This window comes from Heliangelus exortis, chromosome 28, assembly GCF_036169615.1.
Source record: "Heliangelus exortis chromosome 28, bHelExo1.hap1, whole genome shotgun sequence".
Taxonomy (NCBI): Eukaryota; Metazoa; Chordata; class Aves; order Apodiformes; family Trochilidae; genus Heliangelus; species Heliangelus exortis.
Window position 1 is genome coordinate 894,139 of NC_092449.1, and position 7,670 is coordinate 901,808.

The following is a 7,670-nucleotide window of genomic DNA, read 5'->3' on the forward strand; positions in this document are numbered from 1 at the left end:
GAGACCCCCCGTGTGCTTCTCCAGAAACACCTTCCCGGCCCCCCCATTCCCCTCCAGCACTCTCCTGTGCTGCTGTGGGGGACAGGGACATCCTCCGGGGGGCTCCCTGCACCCCTGGCCCTCGCAACCCCCCGGGCACCCTCCTGCCCTGCACCCAGAGACAGGGACACCCCGAGTCCCCCCCCGTACTGCACCCACAAAAAGGGACACCCCCCCGGCCACCCCCTGCCCTGCACCCAGAGACAGGGATACACTTCAGACCCCCCCTGCACCGCATCAGGGGACAGTGACACCCCCCCTGCACCCCGTACTGCACCCCAATCACCACTCAACCTCACACCCAGGGACAGGGACACTCCTGGGCACCCTGCACTGCACCCAGGGACAAGGACATCCCTTTTGGATTACCCCCTCTTGCATTTAGGGACACCCGTTGGGATCCCTTCTCTGCACCCAGGGACACCCCTCCTGGCCCCCCCACTGCACCCAGGACACCCCATGGGGTCCCCCCCAGCACCCAGGGACATTCCGGCTCTGTGGCAATTTTCTACGACCCTAAGGCTCAGGGCTGGGGCTGGGGTCTGGCCCTTCCCCTCTCGCCTCCAGCCCACACATGCCACGAGTGGGTCAGTGCTCAGCCCCGCAGCCAGGCCTGCGCCGGGGGCGTGTATTGGGGTGGGGGTCCAGGGTCGGGGGGGGGCAGGGGGTCACATGCCCTCCATCCTTGTTGGATGCGACCAGCGCTGGCGGGGGGCGGGGAGGGGGGGAGAAGGGGGCTCAGGATCTCCCGCTCCAGGCTCGGTGGCACTGTGGGAGGCCGTCACGGTGTGGGTGTCCCGTCCCTCCCCCCCACACCCCCCCGCCTCTGGTGACGCCATCCCGGGCTGAGAACAGACGCGCTCGTTGCGCCGGGGCCAATGGCTGCGGCCCCGCCGGGGACTGCGCCGCCCGACGCCGCCATTGCGCAGGCCGCGGCCCCCCCGCTTCACTGCAGCGTCACCCCACACCTCACCCCCACATCTCACCCCCACCCCTGCACCCCACACCTCACCCCCCGACACCCCTCACCCCCGTCGAGGCAGCCCCCCCCGGTTCCGCCGTCACGTTCGCCCCCCTACTCCCCCCTTAGTCCCCGGCTTCTCTTCCTTCTCCCCACCCCTCCTCCCCCGGATCTCTGGGGTCGTTTCTTTGCCGGATTTGCGCCCCTCCCTCCCCCCAGAGCCGCCGGTGTCATCGTGGTGTTGGGGACACCGCGGTGGGGTCCGGCTGCCCGCCCCTCCCCCAGGGTGCAGCCTCCCCCTGGGTGCAGTGCAGGGTGTCCGGGAGTGTCCCTGTCCCTGTGCCCGGGTGTCAGGTTGCGGGGGGTTGGGGTGCAGGGGGTGTCACTGTCCCCTGGTGCGGTGCACGGGGGGGTCTGAGGCATCTCCCTGTCTCTGGGTGCAGGGCAGGGAGTGGCCGGGGGGGTTTCCCTGTTTGTGGGTGCAATTCTGTTATTTGTGCCTGACAAATTGCCCCCCAAATTCCTGCTGTGTCCTAATGGCTGCTCCCGTGTCCCCTGGGAGGGGGGGGCAGGAGTGGGACAGGATGGGGAAGGGGGGGTATTGCCAGGGGTTTGGCTCCTGGGGTTAGAGGGGAGACAAGGAGCTGGGGATGGGGGACAGGGCAGCAGGTAAGGGGCACGGGATGGGGGGCAGGGAGAGGGGACAGGACAAGGAACAGGGGTAGGGGATGGGGATAGGGGGCAGGGCAGGGGGCAAGAGATGGTGACATGGGGTGCTCTGGTACCCACTGGGTGGCTTGGGTGCAGGCAGAGGAGCCACATGCCTCCAAAATTGCGCACGCCACCATGTAGGTCACCGAGCTGGTAATGACAGGGTGGCAGCACCGGCACCCACAGCCCTGGGGGGACACCCTGGGGTGCCCGGCGTGGAGAAGACACCCAAGGAGCTTGGCCAGGAGCTTGCCCAGCCCTTGGGGGGTCCATGTGTGCTGGCTGCATGCTTGTTACACGCATGTTGCCTGTTTTCTGTGTGCTTGGGGCATGTGGGATGCGTGCTCTCCCCATGTCACCAGCATGTCACCAGCATGTCACTGGCATGTTCCCCTGCACGGCTGCTGCCTGCCTGCTGCAGGCTTCCCATGTGGCCCTTCCATGACCTTTGCATGTTCACTTCACGCCTGGCACACGCTCACTGTGTTTACTGTGCACACTCACTGCACGTCTGTGTGGCATGTGCACACTCACTGCACACTCACTGCATGTCTGCATGCTGAGTGCATGCCCACTGCACACTCACTGCATGCTCACTGCATGTCTGTGTGCTCACTGCTCAGACTCCAGGGATTTGCTCCCTGCACACCCCTGGCACACGTTGCACACACACTGCATGAAACACCCACCCCATGGGCCCTCTCTGCTCACTGCTCAGGCTCCCAGCTCACTGTTTGCTCCCTGCATGCTCCTGCTCTTTGCACACTCACTTCACACTCCCTCCGTGCTCACTGCTCACATTCCACACTCAGTATTTACTCCCTGCACACTCGTGTGCAGCCCCCAGCATTGCAAAAGGCCCTGAGGTGTCAGGGGGTGTCAGGGTGATGCTGGGGATGTCAGACCGGGCTGTGGGAGCAGGTGCTGGCTGGGATGTACACACACACACACACACACACACACACACGTGCTGCCAGCACACGTGCACATCCGTGCAGGGGCAGCTTCTCCAGGTGCATCATGGTGGAGTTGTGCAGTCCCCTCTGGGCTGGCTCTCCCACACAGATGTCTGTGCACACACATGTCAGTGCACACACATGTGCATGCACACACCATCATGCCAGCACAGTCTCAGGTGGTGTTTCTGTGCTTGCCCTGGCACATTGCCCATGTCCCCCACCCCATCCGGGTGGGTGCAGGGTCGAGACAATATCCCTGCTGGAACTTAACCCCAGCTGTTTCCCCCCAGGCCTCCCCCCTGCGTGTTTTGGGGGCTGGAGTGGGGGATCCTGCACTGCACCCTCCCTCCCCTCCTTCGCAGGTCTCTGCTCTGGTGGCTCTGGTGACACCTGTGTCCCCAACACACCCAGGGGTGGTAGAAGGGGCCAAGCTGGTTCCTGGCAAGAGGAGGTGGTGGCAGCTGATGATCTGACTCCCAGCCCGGGGCATCCACATTTTTTTTTCAGAAAACAATAAATTTTGATGCTGGGCTCCCCCCAGGTCTCCTCCCTGCTCCTGGGGTCACATCCAGCATCTCGGGGCTGCAAAGAGGGGGCTGCCAGCAGCAAACCCACCATGCCCTGCTTTTGATGGCACCCACGAGCAGTGGAACACCCCTGGGGTGGGCTGTCCCCTCAGTACCACCAGGACAGGGGTCCCCGCGGGTCAGTGGAGCCCCAAGGGCCAACAGCAGCTGAGGGAAAACAGGAAAATGAGTGGGGCCATGCAGGAAGGTGTTTGGGATGGGAGCCGAGGGGGAGTGGGCTGGGCTGGGGACCATGGTGGCCACTATGGCCTGGCCACCTGCCCCCCAGTGGTGGCACAACCTTCCCTGTTCCCTGCAGCTTCCTGCTCCCATGACCCAAAGGTCCAATTTGGAAGGGGGAAAAAAAAACCCAAAACAATAAAACTCCCTTTTCCTAGTGTTACTTCCCCAGCAAAAGGAAGGCCCAGCTCAGCTCTCCTGGAAGGAGAAGGATTTGGAGGCCCTGGCTTTGTTTCAAGTGAAAAATCTTCCAAAACCCTGGAATTTCCTGCCGGGCAGAAACCCCGAGGTTTGACTCTCCCAGCACTGGTCCTGCTGCAGGGCAGGACGGGAGGGACAGGGGACACAGGGGAGAGGGGACACAGGGGACAGGGGACACACAGACATGCAGGGATATGGCCATGGTGGCTCCTGTGCCTGAGGGTCACCCAGGCCTCCTTCCCCAGGGACCCCCAGGAGAGCTGCCCAGCCCTGCCTGTCTCTGGGACAGAGGGGGGACATGGCCACAGACCAGGGAGCCCCTGGCCATCCATGGATCAGGGACCCTAGAGCCATGCCTCAGTTTCCCCATCGGGAGGAGGGGCTGTGGTGTTGAGGAGCAGCTGTAAGCAGTGTGGCCATGAGGAAAGGTACAAACAGGCCCTTGGGTGGTTTCACCCTAAAAAAGCCTTTGAGGGGAGATGCCAGCTCAATGGGGAGCATCCCCCATTCCCCAGTAGCCTGCTGGGGACACAGCCAGCTCTGCCACCTGGTGCCAGCAAGAACCCAGGGGACAAGGAGATGGAGCTGCTGAGGCTGGGCAGTGGTGGGGAAGATGGATGTCACTGTGGGGAGAGAAACCCCTGCAGCCCCCAGACCAGGGCAGGAGCTCCAGAAGCTGTGGATTTGGGGTGCAGGGGAGAGGGGTGGGGAGGGGGCTCACCCCATACTGCAGTGGGGGTCCCACCTTGGTTTCTCAGGGCAGATGGGAGCAGCATTTCCAGGTGCCATTTAAACGCCCTGGCTCTCTTTGTCCCTCTCCATCCTCCAGATTCCTCAGGAAGAGGTGAAACCCACAGGAACAGCCCTGACATTCTGCAGCTGGGTGGCTGAGGTAAGTTGGGAGATGTGGTGTGAGGGGAAGTGCAGGCTGGATTATTGCAGTTTCCTAGAAGGAGCAGAAAAAGTCCCAAACTACCACAACCAAAAAAGCCCCCTCTTCCTTGCTGCTTGAAAAGGTCACTGAAGCCACAGCTGGGGCCCCCATGTGGGAAGATGCTGGGTGCCAGCAGCCTCTTGGGTTTGCAGGGGATGCTGTTTGGCAGGAGAAAAAATCGTCAAATCCCAGACTGGTTTGGGTGTGAAGGACCTTAAATCCCACCCAGTGCCACCCCTGCCATGGTCAGGGACACCTCCCCCAGCCCAGGGTGCTCCAAGCCCCATCCAACCTTCAACACTGCCAGGGATGGGGCAGCCACAGCTTCTGGGGGCACCCAGGGGCTCAGCACCCTCACAACAAAGAATTTCTTCCTCAGATCTCATCTCAATCTCCCCTCTTTCAGCTTTAATCTATTCCCCCTCATCCCATCCCTCCCAAGTCCCTCCCCAGCTTTCCTGGAGCCCCTTCAGGCACTGGAAGGTGCTCTAAGGTCTCCCCATTGCAGCCTTCTCTTCTCCAGCCTGAACACCCCCAACTCTCAGCCTGGCTCCAGAGCTGCTCCAGTCCCTTCGATCATCTCTGTGGCCCCCTCTGACCTTGCTCCAACAGCTCTGTGACTTTTGTGTTGGGGGCTCCAGAACCCAAAGCCCTTTTTCTTAAAGCCGCCACTGTCACAGAGCTGGGTAAGCCATGACAGTGAGGGACAGTCCCCCCCTGCAGGGACAGCGTGGGGCTCAGCAGATGCTCTCCAGTATCTCCTGTGAGCCATGGGAAGGGGACACACACTCCCTGCTCCGGTGCCTTCCCAAAAGTCCCACCAGGTCCTGCCTATGTTCCGGGCATGGGGCCAGGGAGCTGCTGGCCCCCAGCCTGGATTCACTGTGCAAGGGAGGGGGAAGCACATGCCGTGCCAGTGACCTTCCCCTTGTCCCCTGTTGTCACCTCCTCCAGGTTGTCCCAGAGGGGGCGAACCCATGGCCCCAATCCCCCTGTCCAGGAGGCAGCGGGTGGTGGGTCAGGGCTGAGGGGCTGGCAGGGTCCTGAAGGCCCCCCAGGGAGGATCTGGCCTCAGAGGCATCAGCTGCCCTGGGGAAAAAAAAACAAATCACATTTCAGAGTGCTTGGCCAGCTGCCAGCTGCCCACTTGGGGACAAGGGACAGAGGAGCAGGCGGCCACAGGGCTGCCAAGGTCTTGGGGGCTGTGGGTGGTGGGTGGTGGCAGAGCTGCTTGGGGACTCGTCCTCTGCTACCCCATGTCCCTGTTTCCCCACCTGTGCAAGGGGCACACAGGATGAGACAGCTCCTCCTGGGGATGGGGAAGGACAGCTCTGTCCCCTCCGGAGGGGTGGTCCCTGGCTCTGATGCAGCCATGGGACAGTGCCCAGAGCACAAGGGAGCAGCATCCCTGCTGAACTGCTCCAGCCTGAGGGGCAGAGAAGCCTCAAGGACCCACTGAGCTTCCAGCAAAGCCCCAGCAATGCCCCAAACACCATCTGCTGCTCGGAGGGGAAGCGGTGACTGGGAACATCCCTCTCCTCAGCTGGCAGGGCTGTGACTCCACATGGATCCCAGGGACACTCCTTGGCTGAAGCCATTTGTCTGCAGACACCACAGGAGACCCCTGGACCCTGCACCCCTGGTTCCCAAGGGCTTCTGCAAATCCTGCCTCTACTCCCCAGTTTTAGAAACTCCCCAGCCGATTTTCAGCAAATCCTAAAGACAATTGAGGTCAAAGCTCCCGAGCAACTCAACGTTTGTGGCTCTGGCAGGGGGAGGGTGCAGGGTGAGCCACGGCTTCCTCAGGAGCAGCGGGTGACACCAGGCTGAGCCAAAGCAGAGGAATATTTCCCGGTGAACATACGGCTGAGCTGCAGCAGCTCCCTCCGAGCCCCGGCGGGGTGGTGCCTGAGCCTGAGCCAGCTCCAGCTCCGGGGCAGATCCCATCTGTGTTTTTTGGGAAGGGGTCAGGCCCTTAGTGGCTCAGCTGCTGGAGCCCTGCGCACATTACCTGCTCAAACCAGGGCCTTCGATGCAGGAGATCTGGAAATCTCATCTCCTTTGGGCTCTCACCAAGGTCTGGGTGTCACCTCGCTCCGCACCCCTGGGGACTGACTCGCACCCAGGCAGCTGCAGCTCCCGGGTGAGGCCCCCGCACAGGGGAGATGAAAGCAGAAAGCTGCTGGGGTGGGAGGGAGAAGTGAGGAAGGGCCGAGCTGAGGCTGCCCTGGCTCTGCAAACCTGTCTGGTCAACATCCTGCACCGCTGCACACCAAGGAGGATGGGGCTGGGCTGCACCAGCACCTCTGGTTCCTGGCTGCTCCTCTCCCCTCAAGGTGCTTTTCCTCTTTCTTCTCCCTTGGCTGAGCCGGTCTCATGTGGAATCAGACAGATCTTTCCCCAAAAAAAGGAAGGGAGTGCAGAGGCAGCCCCATGGGTACCCCACGGACACAGCACTCAGCACCCTACATAGGTGGGAAAGGGGAAAAGTGGACGAAAAGTGACACGAGCTGAGCACCTCTCAGCCCCACAGCCCAGCACTGGGGTTTGTGCCCTTCCCAGCTTGCACACAGGATTTGGCCGCACTCCTGGAGTTCCCTGGGGGCTGGGGTCCCAAGGAGTGGTGGGGCTCAGCTCCGTGGGGGCTCCAGCAGCACCCACCAGAGGATGGATGCATCTCCAGCCCAGGCACAGGGAGCAGGCAGGACACAGCCAGCACTGGAACAGGCAGGAACCAAGGTGCTGGGGCCCATTACTCCCCTCTTGGTCAGGAAAATAACTTGTGGAGCCTCTTGGCCAGTCCATCAGCCTTGACTGCTCCTTCCAGTGACAGCACAGAGTCCATCAGCAAGGTGGTAAAAGCTTGAGTTCACCTTTCCTGCACACATCCAGCCAAGTTTTAGAGCTGGGAGAATCAGCTCTTGGGTTCAGGGATATCACAGAGATAAATCCAGACAACCCCAGGCTGAGCTCCAGCACTCACCTGCTCTGCCCTACAGCTCTGGGGACACAGGTGGTGCTTGGAGCAGCCCGGGCCTGGCACCTTGAGAGCTGGAGGA